The 22,102-nt window shown below is 36.2% G+C and overlaps 1 non-coding gene and 1 pseudogene across 1 annotated transcript; one reads left to right on the top strand and one right to left on the bottom strand.

Annotated features, from left to right (window-relative positions):
- Positions 1 to 3,651: 3,651 nt before the first annotated feature.
- LOC106635070 (gamma-aminobutyric acid receptor-associated protein-like 2) lies at positions 3,652 to 12,422 on the top strand (annotated as a pseudogene).
- Positions 12,423 to 18,338: 5,916 nt separating this feature from the next.
- On the bottom strand, positions 18,339 to 18,445 carry LOC112440815 (U6 spliceosomal RNA). Its single transcript, XR_003028813.1, has one exon. It is a non-coding gene; the product is annotated as a U6 spliceosomal RNA (small nuclear RNA).
- Positions 18,446 to 22,102: the final 3,657 nt, after the last annotated feature.

The following is a 22,102-nucleotide window of genomic DNA, read 5'->3' as shown; positions in this document are numbered from 1 at the left end:
TAACTCCTTTTTTTCCCCTTTTGCCCACACTGAATTGAATTAACACATCCTTAGTAAGTATTAATAGTTATCTTGTGAAGGGTCCCTTTGTCAGTGCTGTGAGATAAAATGAACTCATGTATATTGAATTTGGAAAACAACTTTTCAAACTAACGTCAGATCAGTGGGTCTTTCTAGTGTATGTGCATAATTAAAATAAATACATAACTTTTATTTCATCCCCGATGTTACTGTCACATCAAAACTACTGAAATTTGAGTGAGTTCAGCTCTACTAGAGATGGATAACTCTGAGACCCTCTGTGTGTGTGTTGAGGAGGCAGCAAAAAGTAGCATCAACAAATAAGGACTCCAAAGACAAAGACTCGAATCCCAGTTCTGCCTCCTCATGGCTCTCACTGGCTCTACCTTGGACAAGGGATATACCCTCTGGCCGACTTTGTTTCCTTGTCTGAACAATGGTGATCATAACTGCACCTAATGTGAGTATTAAACATACATGTGAAGCATTCAAGCTAGTGGCTGACACATAGCACTAAGTAAACACTATTAGTATTATTTACTTATTACTAAAATAAACTTTGAATTACAGTTTTGTGTAATTGTATATTTGGTATCTCTATGTATATGTAAATTGGCTTTTTCAGGTTCCACAGTGTAGAAATTTACCCATCTCTCATTTGTTTTGCCACTTAAGATCCATTTTTGCCATTTAAGAGCTATCTTGCCACTTCACAGGTAAACTGTTACATGATTTGCCTCCACCTCCACTAAATGTGAACCTTTGTAAACGTAGGGGCTTGGTCAAGGCATCTTCCAGCTACAAGAGGACTGAAAAGTGGAGGCCACACTTAGAAAGCAGATGGGAGGAATGTAAAAAGAGAATCCAAGCTATTGTATTCAGACCTTAATCAAGGTACCCCTAAAACCCTATTCTTGAAATGTTTATTCATGTGGGACAATATGTTCTCCATTTTGATCGAGCTAGCTTAAGATGATGATCACCTGACACTGGCTAAAAGCAAGTCCTAGCTATTAGACACATTAAAAATGCAACTCCCTTGGTCTACTGAATCAATATTCAGGAGTGAACCTGAGGAATTCTTCATCTTTAACCAGAGCCCCAGTGCTTCTCCTATAAACCCCTATTATAGTGTGAATTAAGTTCCCCAAAATTCATATGTTGAAGTCCCAACCCCCAGTATCTCAGAATGTGACTATATTTGGAGATGGGGTTTTTAAATAGGTATTTAAGGCTAAATGAGATCACTAACATGCGCCCTCATTTAATATGACCGATGTCTTTATAGGAAGAGACAATTAGGACACAGACACACATAGAAGAAAGACCATGGCTGGGTATGGTGGCTCACACCTGTAATCTCATCACTTTGGGAGGCCAAGGTGGGTGGATCACCTTAGGTCAGGAGTGTGAGATCAGCCTGGCCACCATATAGAAACTCCATCTCTACTAAAAATACAAAAATTAGCCGGGTGTGATGGTGGGCACCTGTAGTCCCAGCTACTCAGGAGGCTGAGGCAGGAGAATCACTTGAACCTGGGAGGTGGACATTGCAGTGAGCCGAGATTGAGCTATCACACTCCAGCCTGGGCAACAAGAGTGAAACTCTGGCTCAAAATAAAACAAAACAAAACAAAAACTAACAAACAAAAAACAAGAAGAAGAAAGATCATGTGAGAAAACAGAAAAGACATCTATGTACAAGCCAAAGAGAAAGGCCTTGGGAAAAAAAATCCTGCTGACATCTTGCTCTTGTACTTCCAGCCCCCAGAACTGTGAGAAAATAAATATCTGTTGTTTAAGCCACCCAATCTGTGGTACTTTGTTAAGGACACCCTAGGAAACTAATGTAACCAGCTCTTATAAATAATTCTAGTACTCCTCATCTTATACTAACATCTGTTTTGCAAACTTTTAAGCAAGCAATCCTACAGCTTTTGTTTAAACCTCCCTGCAAAGGGAACTCATGAAATTCCATTATGGCCCATTCCATTGTAGAGCTGCTGTTTCTCTGTGAGAAGATATTCCTTACCTTGTGCTGAAATTTATATTATCCTAACAATTAAGGTTCATAATGATAATACTGGGACATTCTGAAAACCTAGAGTGCTTCCAGAATAATCAAAGTAAACATTTTACACACTGAAAGCTTAATATTATGTATATTGTTTATGGTATAATGTTTGATATGAATATTCTACCTTTTAATTAATTTGGGATGTATGATAAATATTGTGTGATTATAACCAGAATATTCAATTTACTGATCTTTCTGGTTAAAGGGTAGTTTATCGTAGTTTCTAAAGGTAGAATGAGATAAAAATATCTATGGTGTTTTCTTCACCCAGGGATTTTGAACTTCTGAGGTATAAACACCAAATGATGATAAAATCTTAATAGATTTGGCTTCCCTGTCCTTTTTAAGGTCGAGTTCTTTATCTGGAGAAGTAATATTTGTTGCATACAGATTTCTGTCTGCCCATCACAAGCTTCCTATTCCTATAAACTTATAGGCAACACTTCTGTTAGGAAGTAAGATTTTAAAAATATCTTCTACCATGTCCTGCCAACCATTTTACTGAAATAATGATTATTTTGGACAGGCACTGTCTAGTGGAGTTGTTTAAACTGATTCAATTACCTGTATAAATGACCCCTAAAGCTTTTCCATTGAAGAGAGGATGTTTCTCACACTGAAGAGCACACTGACAGGTTAAAATTTTTAAAAAGATCCTTTCACTTCAACTGACTCTATTGAAATTCATATTAAAAATAATAATAGTGAAAGCTAATATTTATAGACTGCTGTGATTCCAATATAGACCTTTACATGTATTTCCTCATTTACTATAATTATTAATTGATGTAGGCTGTATTTTCTATTTGCATTTTACAAATGAGACTCAGAGAAGTTTAATGACTCAAAAATCACACTCTTATGTAAGTAGCAGAATCAAATTTCTTATCAACTCTAGCTTTAAAATCATGCTGTCAATTACTGTGTGCCTCCTACAAGAAGAATGTACAGTCCAAGGAAAGAAAGATTTGTCCTCTAGGCAACAACTGTAAACCATCTGTAAAACAAGAATAATAATACCTGTCTCTTGAAATGTTTTTTAGTAAGGATTGAATATAAACATAATTTATCTCAGTACCTGGCCATAATTCTTGGCAGTTGTTTCCTAAGTGCTTTATTAATATCAATTTTCTCCTTTCAGCAATATTAGCCACACAGACTCAGGATACTGAATTGGGCCACACAAGAAAATCCAGAAGTAGAAGATACAGCTGCCTCTGTCTTCCCAGAGTTTATGTTCAAGTGGAAAAGCAAAAGATAAGGGTATGAAAAGTTTTCAAAACAATGTATTATGGTGAGTGCATAGACCAGGGGTTTCGGAGCCAGACTCCACTGGTTTTCATTCTGTCTCCACCACTTCCATCCACCATTTGCAAACTCAAACCAATTACTTTCCCTCTCTAGGTTTCAGTGACTTTATCTTCAGAAGGGGAATCTACCTCTTGGGGTTGAATGAAGATTTTAATAGATATTTTCCATAAGTATTCATTTGTACCAGGGAGGATTGTGAGAAATTTCCTTGTCGTATCTCATTCGATCTTCACAGCAACTTGATGAAATGGGTACTAGTTCATTTCATTATTGAGGTAGTTAAGACACAGGGAGGTACATATTGACAAATGTCACATAGCTAGTAAGTGTTGCAGGTAGGATGCTATCTCAGGCAGTGTGGCCTTAAGCCCAGTCTCTTAACTGCACAACACTGACCTCCAGATCATAAATGATATATGTGAAATTCCAAAAATATTAAAAATGCCCCAAATAGTGTATTTATTATATGATTAATAATTTGTCAAAATAAAATTAACTAAAAACTGTTTCCTAGGCTTAAATGAAATAATAAAAGATTTTCCAAATTGTGAGAATAATACTGCCTTTGAGTACAATGAACAGCATTATGGTGTTTTTTTTTTTTTCTTTAATTCCCTAAAAGAAAGAGTACTAAGTATATGGAATTGACAGCATTTCCAAACTTTTTAGATTCCTGCTCCTTCATGCTCTTTCCAAGGATGACTTTTAACTTGATGACTTTTCCCATTAGCTCTGGGCCTCTCAGTTTGCTTTGCCCAACAAAGGTCCACAGATAAATCATACGTGGCTGACATGATTTCCTTGAAGTTCTCAGTGGTCTCATCTGCCTTGATGTGGTTCCTTTCATGGTTTCATATGGCACTTGTGGTACAGGAGTAGGCCTAAGGCCAGCAGGGTCATATTGCACCCATTTGTTTTCTCTTCAAAATGAAGATGGTGTTTAAATGAAAAATTGTGTTCCAGGAACAAATTATTTCCCTTTGAAGCTCTATCCTCTCACATGATATTTGAAGGTTTTGTGGAGAGAAATAATTTGTAATTTTACATATTACTGTGTGTTAACTTGGTCCTTCCATTTACAGTGAAGAATGGAAAATTCAGGTCCATCTTCCTTTCTTCAGCATTAAGACAGAATCTGTTTAGAGGCTTTTAGTTTTTAGAAGTCATTTTCCAAATTGTATCAGCTACACATGAATGTTTACATATATTCAAACAATATAAGTAAAAATTATATCTTTCTCCCTTTTCCATTTCGATTTCCTTTCTCTTCCTAAAGGTATATTCTTCTCAGCTTTTAAAATATATTTATATGCATATACATATGTAAGAAAATATGTTGTTTTTATTGGATAATATTAGATAAAATATTTTGAGCTCAGTGACCATACAATCTATCTTGTTCTTTTTAATGACCTCAGATTCTTCGGTAGAGATGTAATACAGTTGGTTGATAAGACTTCAGTTTTTATCTATCTTTTTTCCTCTAGTGATTTGGAAATTACATACTCTATTTCAAAGCCCCAAGTTGTTATTGTTACAGTTCCACAGTATCTATATATGTAGTACAGGTTGAGCATCCCAAACCCCAAAATCCAAAATTTGAAATGCTCCAAAATCCAAAACTTTTTGAGAACCAACCTGATGCTCAAAGGAAATGCTCACTGAAACATTTCAGATATTTGGATTTGGGATGTTAAACTGGTAAGTATGATAATAAAATATTTCCAAATCTGAAATCTAAAACATTTCTGGTCTCAAGCATTTTGGATAAGGGATACTCAACCTATATGTGACATTTATTACTATCTAGAGCTAATCTGTGTATACAGCCTTCCTACACACACACACACACATACAAATTTTTAGTTGCCTTCATCCTTTCACCACAAGCTACTAACACATTGATATAATCTTAAAATTTTCAAGACTATAATTTTATTTGTTCTTCCAAGATTTTGTCTTTGGTATTCTGCAGTTTGAGTAGGTTATGGGTAGGTGTGTGTGTGTGTGTGTGTATTTTGTCTGTCTTTTTTTTTAATCCTGCTTGGTGTTCTCTAAGCTTACTCAATCCATAATTTGGTGTATAACATTAATTTTGGGAAACACTTGAGCATGGTTTTTGCAAGTATTTCTTCTGCTCCATTCTTTCTTTCTGGTATTCCAACTATAGGCGTTACACCTTTTGATATTGTCACATAGTTTGGATTTTCTCATCTGTTTGGTTCATTCTTTATTCTCTTTGCATTTCAGTTTAGAAAATTTCTATTATCTATGTTCAAGTTCACTGATCCTGTTCTCAGCTATGTCCACGCTACTAATGAGCCCATCAGAGGCATTCATTATTTCTGTTGCTTTTTGATTTCTAGCATTTACATTTGATTCTTTCTTAGAATATCTCTCTGCTTACATTACTCATCTGTTCTTGTCTGCTATCTTATTTTTCCATTAGTGCCTTTAGCACATTAATTATAGTTCTTTTAAATCATTTGCCTGATAATTCTATATCTGTGTCATATCTGAGTCGCATTCTGATGACTGCTTTGTCTCTTCAGAATGTTTTTGTTAGTTGGTTGGTTTGTTTTGTTTTGTTTTGCCTTTTGGCATGCCTTATGATTTTGTTGAAAGGCAGGCATATTGTATTGGGTAATAAAAACTGAGCTAAATGGCCTGTAGTGTGAGGATTTATGTTAATCTGGCTAGGAGTTAGATTATGTTTAATATTTGTTGTAGCTATAGGTGTCAGAGGTTTCTAATTCCTCTAGAGTTTCTGTTGTTGGCTCCCCTGTTGACTTGGGCATTTTTTATGCAGTCCTCAGAGAGTCCGTGTCATGCAGCTTTTCCAGCTATAATCCACTGTTATTATACTTGCCAGTGTGATGGTAAGGTGTGGTGAACAAGGAGCCTTCTATAATCTTCCAATTAGATCTTGGATCTTTAGTCAGTCTGTGACTCAGGGCAGTGACCTTCACAGATGTTTCGCCAGTGATGCCACTTTTTCTCTCATCTCCTACTCCTTTCCCTGGCTGCCTCATTCCCAGTCTATTTCCTTGAAGCCTTAACTCCTGTTGATGATGTCTTTCCCCTCTTAGGTGAAACAAGAGGGTTGGAAGGGACTAGAGTGGGAATAATTCCCTATTTCTGGCTGTGATCAGATTTCAGAATTGCTCTCTGCTAAAGACTTTCACACGGAGACTACATCTTTGTTAGAGAGAGGAGTTGGACACATTTCTCAATACTTACTCTCCCCTACCCCTGTCTCCACCGCCAGAACCCTAAGGGGATCTTTCCCAGATCCTCATGATGAGAATCTGATAATATTCCTGGAAGCAAAACCCACAAACTTTTAGGAAACCCCTAAGATTGGGGTCCCTAATAGTTTCTTACTCATGCTAGTTCACAGTCAGCCTTCAACAACTTATCAAATTTACCATTTAATGGTTCCACCAGTCTATGGCTCCAGCAGCTTCTTTTCCAGGTGAACAGATCTCAGCTTGATCTCTCTGGATGCACCTGTCTCTCCAGATTTTGGGGTGGTTTGCCATGAGCCCCTGGTTCTCTGGTGGAACCAAACATGTGTTGATTTTTAGTTTGTCCAGCTTTTATTGTTCTAAGGACAGGAGTGATGACTTCCACACTCTACCTGTTAGTGCTGAAACCAAAGACTATTTATTATTTTTATAAAAAAGTTTTATCAGTTTCTTTGCTTATCATGCTCCTGATAAAACACATCGAAGATTTTTAAATATTTTGGTGAAATATAACTTTAATAAGCTTTTCAGATAGGATTATGGGTGACAAATATCCTAAGTCCAGGAATGTCTACATCTACCTTTTTTCTGCCATTCACATGAATGATAGTGGTCTAGACATAAAATTCAAGGCTCAGATTTTTTTTTCTCAACACTTTGAAGATATTGTTTAAATGTTTTCTTGAACTCAGTGTTTTTAATGAGGAGTATGTAATCAGTCTTTCTTTTTTATTTTTTGAGACAGATTATCACCCCGTCTCCCAGGCTGAACTGCAGTGGTGCGATCTCGGCTCATTGCAACCTCAGCCTCCTGGGTTCAAGAGATTTTCATGCCTCAGCCTCCCAAATAGCTGGGATTACAGCCCTGTACAACCATGTCTGGCTAAAGTTTGTGTTTTCAGTAGAGACAGGGTTTTGCCCTGTTGGCCAGGCTGGTCTCAAACCCCTGGCCTCAAGTGATCTGCCCACCTCAGCCTCTCAAAGTTCTGGGATTACAGCTGTGAGCCACTGCACCCAGCCTGGTTATCAATCATTCTTGCTCCTTTGTAAGTTGTCTGCTTTTCTCTCCAGAAACTTCTAGAATTTTCTCTTCACAGGTGAAGTTCTAAAGCTCCACTTACAATATATCGAGGTGTGGGTTTGTTTTTTTTGTTTTCACTCTCCAGGAACAGTTCCACAAGCATTCCCAAGTGTCTCTCAGAGACGAGACAAAGTATTCGCCTCTCTTCCCCTGTTGCTTTTTCTTTTTTTAAAGGTGAAATTCACATAACATAAAATTAATCTTTTAAAATTGCGTAGTTCAATGGTACTTAGCATACTATACTGTGCAACCATACCCTCCATTTAGTTTTAAAACATTTCAACACCCTAAAAGAAATCCCCTTACCCATTAAAACATCTGTCCCCATTCCTTCCACATCCTATACCTGAAAACTACAAATTTTCTGTGTCTATAAATTTACCTATTTTAGGTATTTCATGTACATTGAATCATACAATATGTATGGCCTTTTGTTACTGGCTTCTTTCACTTATCATAAGGCTTGGAAGGTTTATCCACAATGTAGAATGCATCAGTACTTCATTCACTTTAATGGAGAAATACTATTTTATTGAGTGTACATAAATATATTTTGTTTATCCATTCATCTGTTTATGGACATTTGAGTTGTTTCTACATTTTGGCTTAGATGTGGGTCTTCTTTTCGTTCATCTTTTTGGCATCCAAACATTACTTTCAATTTTATAATCTATTTTCCTTAGCACTGTAAACTAATTTTTATTGTTTCTTTGAATATTTTATTCCATCCATGCTCTTTATGTTCTTCTGGAATTCTAACAGGTTTATGTAGAACAGTTGGATGTTGGTTTTCTTCTGCATTTTCAATCACATTGTTCTCTTTTCCTGAGTACAGAAAATGTCTCAACTCAATTTATAACTCTTCAGTGAAAGAACTTTTATGTTTATTCTGCTACTCAGAGCATCAGATGCATTCTTAAATTTCAAGGGCCAGATTTTGAATTTCCAATCTCTACATCTGTTTCTTTTCTATAGATATAATATTGCTCCATATCTTTACTAGTTATAAACTTTTGTTAAAGTCTTAATTTGTCATTTCTAGTAACTTCATGGTATGTTTGTATTTGCTTTGGTTTTGTTTGGAGTTTTCATTGTATTAATATTGATATTCATCATTAAATTAGATTTCCCCAAGTTTTGGTGATTCTTGACCATGGGATCATCATGACTAGAGAGTCTGTCATGGAGCCTTTCTATAAGTTTGTTTACTGCACTCTGGCTCCAAAGATGGTAGTGGAGCAGTTGCCTCTTCTGGTCACTGCTTGGCATAACTGATTGTTGAAAGAGGGTAAAAACTTCAGATCAGGACTGCTATAGGTCTCTAGTCAAACCCCTGATATGCACTTCAGGGCCCTTACCTGACAATCTTATTTACCACCACCCAGCTTGGAGTAACTATGAGTCCTCTTCCACCTGGAATGTGTTTGGAGCTATGCTTTTGACTCTAGGTTTCTCTTCCTTCAGGATTTCCTAATAATTTCTAGACCACTGATTTTCTTTATCTCTTTCTTCAGGATTTTCTAATAATTTCTAGACCCCTTTATTTTCTAGAACTGTATATCTGGGGACCAAGAGAGGGAGAAGGAGGCTTGAGCACATGTTCAATCTGCCCTTTGGACCGAGTGAATGTATATCTTGTAACATATGTGGAAAGGAGAGTACATCCTCATAAATCCCCATTTAAATCACCTTTTTTTAAAAAAATAACACATTTACTCAACAACTGCCCTAGGTAAAATTTACACCAGGCTCAGAAGCCGCTTTTTTCTCTCATACTCCTGCACGATAGAAACCAGAAGGAAAAATTATGAAATTTCTCAGACCTTCTTACAAAATTAGTGATCATCGCAGAATCATGAAGAAAGAGGTTTTGCAGAATGGTGGGCAATCAAATACTCCTTACCAATTTTTTTTTAAGGAGGACCTGAATTCTTCAAATTATCAAATGACTACCATATTCATTTCCTAGGGCTGCTATAGCAAAGTTCCATGAACTTGGTGGCTTCAAACAACAGAATATTCTCTCACCATTCTGGGAGCTAGACATCCAAAATCAAGGTTTTGGAAGGGCCATGCTCTCTCTGAGGGTACAGGGAACTATCCTCCTGACATGGTTTGGCTCTGTGTCCCCCCACCCCAAATCTCATCTTGTAGCTCCCATAATTTCATGTGTTGTGTGAGGGACTCCGTGGAAAATGATTGAATTATGAGGGTGGGTCATTCCCATGCTGTTCTCGTGATAGTGAATGGGTCTCACGAGATATGATGGTTTTAAAAAATGGGAGTTGCCCTGCACAAGCTCTCTTATCCTGCCACCATCTACGTTAAGATGTGACTTGCTCCTCCTTGCCTTCCGCCATGATTATGAGGCTTCTTCAGCCACATGGAACTGTGAGTTCTCTATTAAACCTCTTTTCTCTGTAAATTGCCCAGTCTTGGGTATGTCTTTATCAGCAGCATGAAAACAAACTAATATACCTCCCTTTCCTTTTCCTAGGCTCTGGTGGTTTTTGGCAATTCTTTGTGTTCCTTGGCTTATGGACACATCAGTCCAATCTCTGACTCTATCATCACACGGTGCTTTCCCTCTGTGACTCTGTGTCCAAATTTCCCTCATATCAAAACACGAGCCACAGGATTAGGATCTACATAATCCAGTATGACCCTAATCCAGAATGGCCTCTTCTTCTTTTGATTACATCTTTATTTATTTAACTTTTATTTTAGGTTCAGGGGTACATGGGCAGATTTGTTACGTAGGTAAACTCATGTCATGGGGGTGTGTTATACAGATTATTTCATCACCCAGGTACTAAGCCTAGTATGCAATAGTTGTTTTTTATGATCCTCTCCCTTCTCCCACCCTGTACCCTCAAGTAGGCCTCAGGGTCTGTTTTTCCCTTCTTAGTGTCCACGTGTTCTCATTATTTAGCTCCCACTTATAGGTAAGAACATATAGTATTTGGTTTTCTGTTCCTGTGTTAGTTTGCTTAGGATATGGCCTCCAGCTCCATCCATGTTGCTGCAAAGGACATGATCTCATTCTTTTTTAATGACTATATGGTATTCCATGATGTATATGTGCCACATTTTCTTCGTCCAGTCTACCACTGATGGACATTTAGGTTGATTCTATGTCTTTGCTATTGTGAATAGTGTTGCAATTAATACATTATGCATGTCTTTATAGTAGAACAATTTATATTCCTTTGAATATATACCCAGTAATGGGATTACCAGATTGAATGGTAATTCTGTTTTAAGGTCTTTGAGGAATCATCAAACTGCTTTCCACAATGGCTGAACTAATTTGCATTCCCACCAGCAGTGTTTAAGCATTCCCTTTTCTCTGCAACCTCACCAGCATCTGTTATTTTTTTATTTTTTAATAATAGCCATTCTGACTGGTGTCAGATGGTATCTCATCACGGTTTTGATTTGCATTTACCTAATGATTAGTGTTGTTGAGCATTTTTTCATATGCTTGTTGGCTGCATGTAAGTCTTCTTTTGAAAAGTATCTGTTCATATCCTTTGCCCACTTTTTAATGGGATTGTTTTTTGCCTGTAAAATTGTTTAAATTCTTTATAGATTCTGGATTGATTACAGCTTTAAGAGCCCTATTTCCAAATAAGGTCCTATTCACAAGTTCCAGGGGTTAGGACTTCAATGTGTCTTTTGAAGGAACACAGTTCAACACATAATAATTATTCTGGATGATTTTGTTAAGAGGTATCTATGAGCCTCCGTAAAATAAGCCCATGTGGTTGCTGGGAAGCAGACTGGGTTCATGAAGAGTATGTCATGTGATATCTGCTTTAACATATCACACTGACACTGTAAATGTAACTCCTCCCTATCTTCACTAACCTTCAAAGTCTCATATAAGAATCAAAGAAATATAAACAAAAGGAGTAAAAATCTATACTAGCCTTTGAAATTGGGGAAGGATTTTATGCATTCCAGTAGACACAAGAGTGGATTGAAATAACTGATCAGTTGAGGTGTCAACAAAGGAAAAGCTCATTAGGAGAAAAAATCAAAAGGATCTCACTCTAACTCTGTGGAACACCAAAATACTGATAAGTTCAGAGCAAGGGCTCAGAGCAACAGCAAAGATGTAGGACATCCATTGTAGAACACATCTCCATTCTACCAGCATTTCATGCAAAGAGCACCGTGATGACACAAGAAGCATCGTGGACTGCAATGTTCAACACAAGCTGTAACCGCATGGCTAGCTGGCTAAATAAATCAGAGGATGGTGTGGTTGGTGCACTGAGATCCACAGCTCCAAGAGCTAGCTCCACCTCTTACTCACCACCATCATCAAGTAGATATTCAAGGAAGAACACTCACTGGAACATAGATGTACAGAATCCGCAAAGATCTGAGCAAAATATCCTGACCATGTTCTGGTAATTGTGGAAAAGGTCTCAGGCTCTCAGGTTGTTAACACTGACAACCAGAGGAAGTTGGGTCCAGTTGATGCCACTGTAGCTCAGTTAATATGAATCACCAGGAAAAGGATTCAGCTTCCTTCTGAAAAGGAGATCTTTCTGTTTGTGAACAAGACAGTCCCATAGTCCAGCCTAACTATGGGACAGCTTTTCAGAAGGAAAAAGATGAAGATTGATTCTTGTATGTTCTGGCCTACAGCACTTGGAACATTTTGGGCTTCTGAGGGCCATTAGAGGTGTAGGTGCCCCATTCCTGCTTGTGTATCTTGTAAACAGCCAGCCATTTTCAGTTATTATACCAGAACCTATTCACATAGATGAACAAGTGCATTTGTACCTGGATTTATTTCATAATATTTTGAAAGATTTGTTTCTTTAGACAAATTATCATGTAGAGTTTCATTTTGAGTTTTTCTTTTTGTGCACTGTCCTCATGGCTTTATTCTTGAGGGAACTTGTTCTTCTGAAAACCATATTTAAGGAAATTATTTCCAGATTGAAGGGAGGTAGGTGTAGCATTAAAGTGAAAGGGAAGGAGATGATACATTTATTCTAGATTATATGTGAAGCATTAGATAGGTAAGTATTAAAAGAATCTAATTAAATACTTAGCAATCAGAACACTTGCTTCCCCAGATTTTGCCAACTGCCAATCATGTCGGACTGAGCTAGTCTGTTCTTCTTCCTGAAATTATTAAAGTAAATAATTAACAATAAAACTATCTTTTATAAAGTCAAAAAAAAAAGTAGGGGTGATGCCATGGCAGAGTCGTACGGAGAATAGATGTGTCAGGAAACACATAGCTAACTTCAGCTGGCACAAACCCTTCATCACACTAGGAGGACCTCCAGGAAGTCATTGTTTCACGCATCCTTCGCAACTCACCAGAGAACTGAGAAAACGGGGTTTAATCAATCTTAAGTGTTTTCTTATCCCATCACCTGGGCCTAAAATACATCAATAGCAGGATTCAAACATCTCTGATCATATCAGATTCAATTGCTGAACAAAATTTGTTTTCTCTATTCCATCAGGATAAGCAAAACACTAATCTTTGGATATATAAAGTAACTTTAGTTTCAAATAGGGAAAACAATTCAATGACTTGATGGAAATGCCCCCTGAAGAAATAGAATTACTACAGCAAACAGAAGATAATTTTATAGAATATCTGAATATCTCATTTTTACCCAAGGTTAGAAAATATACCACACAATTTATTTTTAAAAAATCTAGGATAAAATATACATTTTATTAAATTTAAGTATAACCATTGGGAGATAAAAATGGGTATAGTATCCCTAAAAGCATTAAAAGTGTAAAATAACTAGATAAATTGATAAATTTTTTTAAACAAAATAAAAATTGAGAAATAGACATAGGGAAGCAACATAACTCAAAATTAAATTGCAGTAATGTAAAGGATATCACAGAGCTCAGTTTGGTGCCCATGATTCTGCAGATAGTTTTAAAAAGCATGGTGTTTGTTTTCTTGTTTGTTTTAAACCAAGAGTATAGATATGTTTTGTTTGTTGCAGTGTTGGTTTCATTGCTTGCTTTAGTTGAATTTGTCACTTTGAGGCGGAACCCACAGAAGAGCTCAGCCAGGCCCCACCACTCCCTATTGTCTTATAACCACCTGATTTACACTTTTACTCCAACTAACAAGACCCTGTAGGCAAACACTGCTAGGAAATATATATAGGAAAACTACCACTATAAACATTGCAAAGAAATATATGGTACCTTGAAATAAGTTAGACAAAAAAATGCACAGGGTCAATATGAAGAAGTAACAAAGTTTGCCCTAGATGTGAAAAACAAACAATCCACCCCCCTGCAAAAACAAAAACAAAAACAAAAAAACACACACTTGAGCCATAGGAAAATATACAATTTACATAATGGGAAGACAATCTTTTTTCACATATTAAACTACAAATGAAACTTCTACAATCAATATGTCAACTGAATTTTTTGAACGTGTCTATAAGTATTTTTAAAGTTTGTCATAAATAAAGATTTCATTTCTAAGTATATGGAAAATGGTACTATCTTGAACAACATACTTCAAGAAAGCTAAGACAATACATAAAATCACCTGAGTAGAAGCAAAATTTTATTTTAAAAAAAATCAATTGCTACTTATAACAACTCTTAATAAACTACAAATATAATGGAACGTCCTTAACTTGATGACAGGTATAAAAAAAAATAAGACTACAGCTTAAAGAATGTTTAATGGGGTTGGGCATGTTGGTTCACGCCTGTAATCCTAGCCCTTTGGGAGGCAGAGACCGGCAGATCACCTGAGATCAGGAGTTCGAGACCACCCTGGCCAACATGGTGAAACCTCATCTCTGCTAAAAATACAAAAATTAGCCAGCCATGGTGGTGTTCGCCTGTAATTCCCGCTACTTGGGAAGCTGAGGCATGAGAATCTCCAGGAGGTGGAGGTTGCAGCGAGCTGAGATGGCCCCGTTGCAATCCACCCTGGGCGACAGAGAAAAACTGTCTCAAAAAAAAAAAAAAAAAAAAAAGAATGTTTTATGGTACTAAAAAGATCTCCCGATGATCTTTATTTCCTGGTATTTATGCCTTTGAGTAATCCTTAATGGTTGTCTAAACTTATTGACTCATTTCTAATTAATAAAACATGGCAGAAATTATATGACTTCTGAAATTAGGTTGTAAGAAGACTGTGGCTTTTGTCTTGGGTTCTCTCTCTCTCTCAGATTACTCACACCGGGGAAGCAAGCTGCCAAGTTCTGAGCAGCCTTATGAAAGACAAGAAACTAGGCCATCAGTCCAACAACCCATGAGGAACAGAAGTCTGCCATCACTCATGTGAGTGAGCTTGAAATTGGACTCTTCAACTTGATCAAATTTTGAGATGTCTGATGGCATGGTCTGGCTGTCAGCTTGACTGCAACCTCACATAATTCAAGCTAGAAAGCTATTCCAGACATATTTATTTCTAATAAATGCATTTCTGTCTGTCTGTTCATGCATCCATTCTTGTATATTTATATAGACATGAACAATACTTGAAATGACATTTAACTAATGTTAATGATGACAATTTCTAGCTCTTGAACATTGGGATGGTGGTCGCCTATTTGTAATTTGTGGAATGATTAAATTCTTTATAACAAGCATATTTACAAAATATTAGTTTTATGTTTACAAACATATCAGAGTAATTTGAAAAAAAACTGAAAACAAATATGCCACAATGTTAGCAGCTAATTCTAGGTGGAAAGTTATTATTATTATTATTATTATTATTATTGTTTACCTTACTGTATTTTAATAATGTCAAAAATTTGTACATCTATAATAGTCACTTTCTATTTACTAAAAGAGGAATTTATGGAATATTGGATGTCATTGCATGTAATAAAGTTAAAATAATAAAACAAATGTCCAAAAAGTAGAGAGAACAAATAAAGGTCTGAGTTTACTTAAGGGTTTGGTACTTGATTTAAAGTGACAGCTCTAAATGGTGGAGTTTCAATGAGCTGCTTCATAAATGCTTAAAAAAATAACCATTTGGAAAAAATATCAAATTATCTTACTTTACATCATATAATAAAATGCATTTCAAATAGATTAAAGATTTAAATATAAAGGCAATAAAATAAATCACAAAGCCACTAAAGGAAAATTTGAGTATTTTATATAAACTTTGTGAGCAAATCTTGTAAATTACTTTAACAAAGGCATGAAAACTACTTAAATTTAAAACATCTCTGTGTCAAATAACACCATAAATAAACTCAGAAGATAAGCAACAAACTGAGAAATTAGATTTGTAAAATATGAATGATAAAATGATTTTCCAAATTCATAGTTTTAAAAATGCCTAAGTGATAGAAAATATGGCAGAAAAGTTAAAAGGCATGGATGAGAGGTTTATCTGGTATTTAAAAGCATATGGCAAAATGGGCTTTTGTATACTCTTGGTGGGAGGGTAAATTGGTATAGCTATTTCAGAAGCAATTTAACACTGTCTATCTAAATTTTATATGCAAATACGTACCTTTTGCCTCAGCAATCAGAACATATAAAACTATATATATAGAATCATATACATATATGTGTATATATATAATGCAAGGTGATTTATGTTCAATAAATAAATAACAGTAATATGAACTTATAGATATATTTTTAAAACTGCATAGAGAACAAATAAAAATGCAAATAGTTATCTTGGAAGAGGTTTTTTAAGGAAAAAAAAAAACAGCTTTTATCCAATGTTTGACAGGCTGTCATACATTGGATAAGCATTCAACTGTGACTCCCCAGATGGTAAACAAGAATAAGAATGATCTTAGGAAAATATAATCAAAAATGTCCTGGAAATTGAAAATTTTTGAGTTTGATATTTGGGACCTTTTCAAATTTTGGTTGGATATTTGAGACTTCTAATTTGACAAAATGAAGAGGTCCTTCAGTGGTTGAGGAAATGTGACACCACATTGACTTACTGTAATTACCCTATTATAACTTATTTTGATAAAATTGATGTTTTGTGACTTCCCTTGAAATACTTGAATTATGAAACCAGAAGTTAAAAATCATATTCAAATGTGCATTAGAAGGAAAGAAACAATGAACTTGATTTTATCTTTGGCTCTATCCTGTCAACTTATATGAAATTGGTATGAGTCTCCTCCATTCAATCCATTTTGTAATTTGTAAAATCAGTGTGGGTTAATTTTTTTATGTCTTCCTAGTTCTTACATCTTTCTATTAAGTACCCTAACTAGCGACTGGGGCTTTATGTTTGACCCTGGAAGGATTTGTGCAACCATAAGAGGGCAGCATTCCATTTACACAATATCTTACACAATTTCCTGTAGATGCTCAGTACAATAAAATCACAGGAGTGTGAGACTGGTACAGCACTTGCTAGTATTAACAACCTAAGGGCTACGTTAGGAAAAGTAATTTGTATATATATATATTTTTTAGTTGATTTTTTGTTTATTTATTTATTATTATTATACTTTAAGTTTTAGGGTACATGTGCACAATGTGCAGGTTAGTTACATATGTATACATGTGCCATGCTGGTGTGCTGCACCCACTAACTCCTCATCTAGCACTAGGTATATCTCCCAATGCTATCCCTCCCCCCTCCCTCCACACCACAACAGTCCACAGAGTGTGATGTTCCCCTTCCTGTGTCCATGTGTTCTCATTGTTCAGTTCCCACCTATGAGTGAGAATATGCAGTGTTTGGTTTTTTGTTCTTGCGATAGTTTACTGAGAATGATGATTTCCAATTTCATCCATGTCCCTACAAAGGACATGAACTCATCATTTTTTATGGCTGCATAGTATTCCCTGGTGTATATGTGCCACATTTTCTTAATCCAGACTATCATTGTTGGACATTTGGGTTGGTTCCAAGTCTTTGCTATTGTGAATAATGCTGCAATAAATATACTTGTGCATGTGTCTTTAAAGCAGCATGATTTATAGTCCTTTGGGTATATACCCAGTAATGGGATGGCTGGGTCAAATGGTATTTCTAGTTCTAGATCCCTGAGGAATCGCCATACTGACTTCTACAATGGTTGAACTAGTTTACAGTCCCACCAATAGTGTAAAAGTGTTCCTATTTCTCCACATCCTCTCCAGCACTTGTTGTTTCCTGACTTTTTAATGATCGCCATTCTAACTGGTGTGAGATGGTATCTCATTGTGGTTTTGATTTGCATTTCTCTGATGGCCAGTGATGGTGAGCATTTTTTCATGTGTTTTTTGGCTGCATAAATGTCTTCTTTTGAGAAGTGTCTGTTCATGTCCTTCGCCCACTTTTTGATGGGGTTGTTTGTTTTTTTCTTGTAAATTTGTTTGAGTTCATTGTAGATTCTGGATATTAGCCCTTTGTCAGATGAGTAGGTTGTAAAAATTTTCTCCCATTTTGTAGGTTGCCTGTTCACTCTGATGGCAGTTTCTTTTGCTGTGCAGAAGCTCTTTAGTTTAATTAGATCCCATTTGTCAATTTTGGCTTTTGTTGCCATTGCTTTTGGTGTTTTAGACATGAAGTCCTTGCCCATGCCTATGTCCTGAATGGTAATGCCTAGGTTTTCTTCTAGGGTTTTTATGGTTTTAGGTCTAACGTAAAAATATGGAACGCTTCACGAATTTGCATGTCATCCTTGCGCAGGGGCCATGCTAATCTTCTCTGTATCATTCCAATTTTAGTATATGTGCTGCCAAAGCGAGCACAGTAATTTGTATATTTTAAGTACAAGTATATAAATTTATCTCAACTATAGTCAAAGGAAAGTCACATTACAATTTCTCTGGCTGTCAGGCTTGCATTTATTTAAAACAAGGAGACTACTCTTTAATCCCATCAGTACTGTGGCATATGAAGACACATATGTCAAACCAACTAAGTGAGGACACTCTAGGACTAGGATGCAGGCTTAGAAAGAGTTACTTTTTATGTATTGTGTGTAAACTACAAGTACGTGATTGCAACTAAATGTTCAAAACCAGTGTTATTTCCCACATCAAAACCATATTTCAATAGCTAGAGGTGAAGTGGGAAAATAAAAGAGGATAAGTAGCTATTATAATTGAACAAGAATTTATTTGGATACTATCTGGCTATCAGCACATTTTTAAAGGAGTGAAAGGCTTAGAAACTGTCATTAAGGTATTTCAAACATTTAAAGAAACTGGGTATGTATTTTTGAAACAACAAAAGATAATTGATGAAAGATAGATTCTCCTTACAATGAGAGGGAGTCCAAATTTTTTAAATCAGTTTCCCAATTCTTAGCTACTTTATCTACCTTATAAGCTCAACACCTGACAAAGATAGAAGGACCCAGAAGCCTGGTCAGCTCAAGGTCACGGTAAGAAATTCGTGGTTTACAGAATTAACACTACCTTCTTTCCTTCTATTCTTAACAGTGGTTCACCATCACCTGGTCATTCTTCCTTTACTTCAGGGGTGGAACGTTCACTTTTCTCTCTCCTTGACATTCAGTTCTTCCTTCCTTATAAAATGTTGAAGTATCTTATCACTCTCTTAGAAAATCACCTCTCTCCTCTAATAGAGAGAAGGCAAGATTAATAGTTTGGAAAAGAAGAATCCAAGCCACTGGAAAACCCAGGAGACCTTACCAGTTATAGGATCTGTCCATGCCTAAAGGACAATCTGTCTCCCTATTGGCCTAAAAGAGTGTCAAAATAATTCATTTGACTCATTTCCAATAACTGAATTTCATCACATTCATTAAAATATACAGTATCTGACAATAATGAAGTGAATGACACAATGAGTTATATGCCTTTTCCCTGAAAAGAACATTTACACAAGAAACTTAGTCGCAAAAATTGTCCATAAGATAACATAGCAGAATTTACAAGTTGAGGGAATTTAGAAATGCTGTGTAAGTTTGCACTTTAACACAAGACCAGAGCAAAGCCATGCCTGAAAACAAACAACAAAAAGTTATTTGATTACAGATGCTTTTCTAATTTCACTCTGACTCCATTTAAATATTTAATATCTATTCTGATGTAGTGTTAGGATGTTAATAAAATGTAAATCGCTTTCATCCTGACCTTCTGTTTTATTGTTTCTCCTCGGCTTTTATTACTGAATCATTATTGCTATGGAAATGTTAACTTCCTGTTTGTATTTCTGAAACCCTGAAGGGCATGGAAGTTGTCCAGTTTAGGCTTTATTAAGTAGCTACCGAGAGACAAATTTCTGCAGCATTTTTGTTTTGTTTTGTGCAGTTTATCAAATGAAAATCTGTCCTTTAAAAGTAACCTTCCTGGCCAGTGCCACATAAATGTCTCCCTTTTTCCCCCAGCAACAAACCATAAACTTTAAGTTTATTTTGATTACTTTGAAAGAGCTGCAATTATTGCGTTTAAACTAATATGACCTCCTTGGAATACCAGATGATAGTAATGGATAAGGTTGGATAACTTTTTCAGATGTGTTTTATTATGGCTGCCACTTCTTCGATAAAACATCATAGTGCAGAGTTGAGTCTTTGGCTTTTCAGATTTGGAATCTTGACTTTATAAGTTTACGTAAATTTAAGGAGAAATGCCACTTTATTAATTACCATGGGAGATATTGAGAACAGTGAGAATGAATAACTGTAGTCATCAAAACCCTCATGCCAATACCCCTTCATTTACAGTTGTTCCCAGAACAAGACAATTACAAAACTGAGTTAGGGACACAAAGTTGCTTGGTAAGACAGCAGTAAATGTAACTGAATGTCCTTGAAGGAATTCTTGTCTTAATTAAGGGAAAACACACCTCTTCCTTGGGGTAAGAGCACAGTACTTAGGTATACCCTTTTGAATGATTACAGTATAATTATTAGAAGAAATCAGCACTCCCCTTTTTCTACTTCTTAAGTGCTTACATTTCTCTTATCATACTTCCTCTGTATTTTAACAAATAGGTCTTCATGTATTGCATGAATAAAATAGTCAGTCTTTGCTCCAGCTTTCCTTTTAGTGGTGAAAAAAAACCCAGACAATTAAATATGGTATATAATATTTTATGCGTTAAAATAATACTAAAAATAAAAAGAGAGAAGAGTAAGGAGGCAGAAAGCAAGGAAGGAATTGCTGTTTTAGATAGCATAGTCTAGAAAGGCCTTTTAGAAAGGTGACATTGGAGCAAAAGCCTGAATTAAATGAAAGGCCGACCATAAATGTACATGGGGCAAGAGGGCTCCAAGCAGAGTGAATTACAGTGCAAAGGTCCTGAAATGGGACAGGGCCAGGTGGGTTTGAGGAATAAGAAGAAAGTCAGTACTTCCAGACCAAAGTGAGTATTGGAAGAGTAATTTAAGTTGAGATGGGGATGGTGCAAGGATATTGTGAAAAATTTGGAGTCTATTGTGAGTTAAATATGTAATAGCTGGAAGGTTTGGACTATACGTATGGCATGACCTGACTCATGCTTTAAAGGATTTCTCCAACTGCTACATGAACAAAAAAGAGTATGAGAATGTAATAGGCAACTTCTCAATGATTCCTGTCTCTTGCTACTCATGCTCTTGTTTAATGCCTTCCACTTGAGTGTGAGCAAGATTTATGACTTGCTTATAACCAATAAAATGTGGTAAATGTAATGGGATGTCGCTTCTGTGATTAGGTTGCATAAGACTGTAAATTCTTTCTTGCTAGTAGATTCTCTTGTCTTTTTGACTTGTGTACTTTGATGAAGCAAGAAGCCACAGTGGAGAAATGTACATGGTAAAGAAGTGAGGGTAGCCTCTGACCAACAGCCAAAAAGGAACTGAGACCCTTTTGGGCCCACAGCCTTTGAGGAAGTGAATCTTGTGAGCTTAGAAGTAAATCTTTCCCCAGTCATGCCTTCAGATAAAACCTTAGCCCCACGTCGCACTTTGATTGCTGTCTTATAGAAGACCCTGAGAGAAGCTGTGCCAAGACTCCTGACCCATAGAAGTTACAAGATGATAAATGTATGCTGTTTTAAGCTGCTAATATTGTGGTGAACTATTATGCATTAATACATAACTAAAACGGAATAAAGGCAGAAGCTGAGAGAACAGTTAGGAAGCTCAAGCCATGATTCTGGTGAGAAGTATCAGTTACCTGGTGATATGGTTTTGCTGTGTCCTCACCCAAATCTCATCTTGAATTGAAGTTCCCATAGTCCCCATATGTCATGGGAGGGACCCAATGGGAGGTAATTGAATCATGGGGGTGGTTACCCCCATGCTGCTGTTCTGATAGTGAGTTCTCATGAGATCTGATGGTTTTAAAAGGGGCTTTTCTCTTTTGCTCAGCACTTCTTGCTGCTGTCATGTGAAGAAAAATATGTTAGCTTCTCTTTCTGCCATAATTGTAAGTTTCTTGAGGCCTCTCTAG

Source organism: Pan paniscus, chromosome 7, assembly GCF_029289425.2.
Source record: "Pan paniscus chromosome 7, NHGRI_mPanPan1-v2.0_pri, whole genome shotgun sequence".
Taxonomy (NCBI): Eukaryota; Metazoa; Chordata; class Mammalia; order Primates; family Hominidae; genus Pan; species Pan paniscus.
Note: the sequence above shows the minus strand (reverse complement) of the source record. Positions and strands in the feature narration are given on the sequence as shown.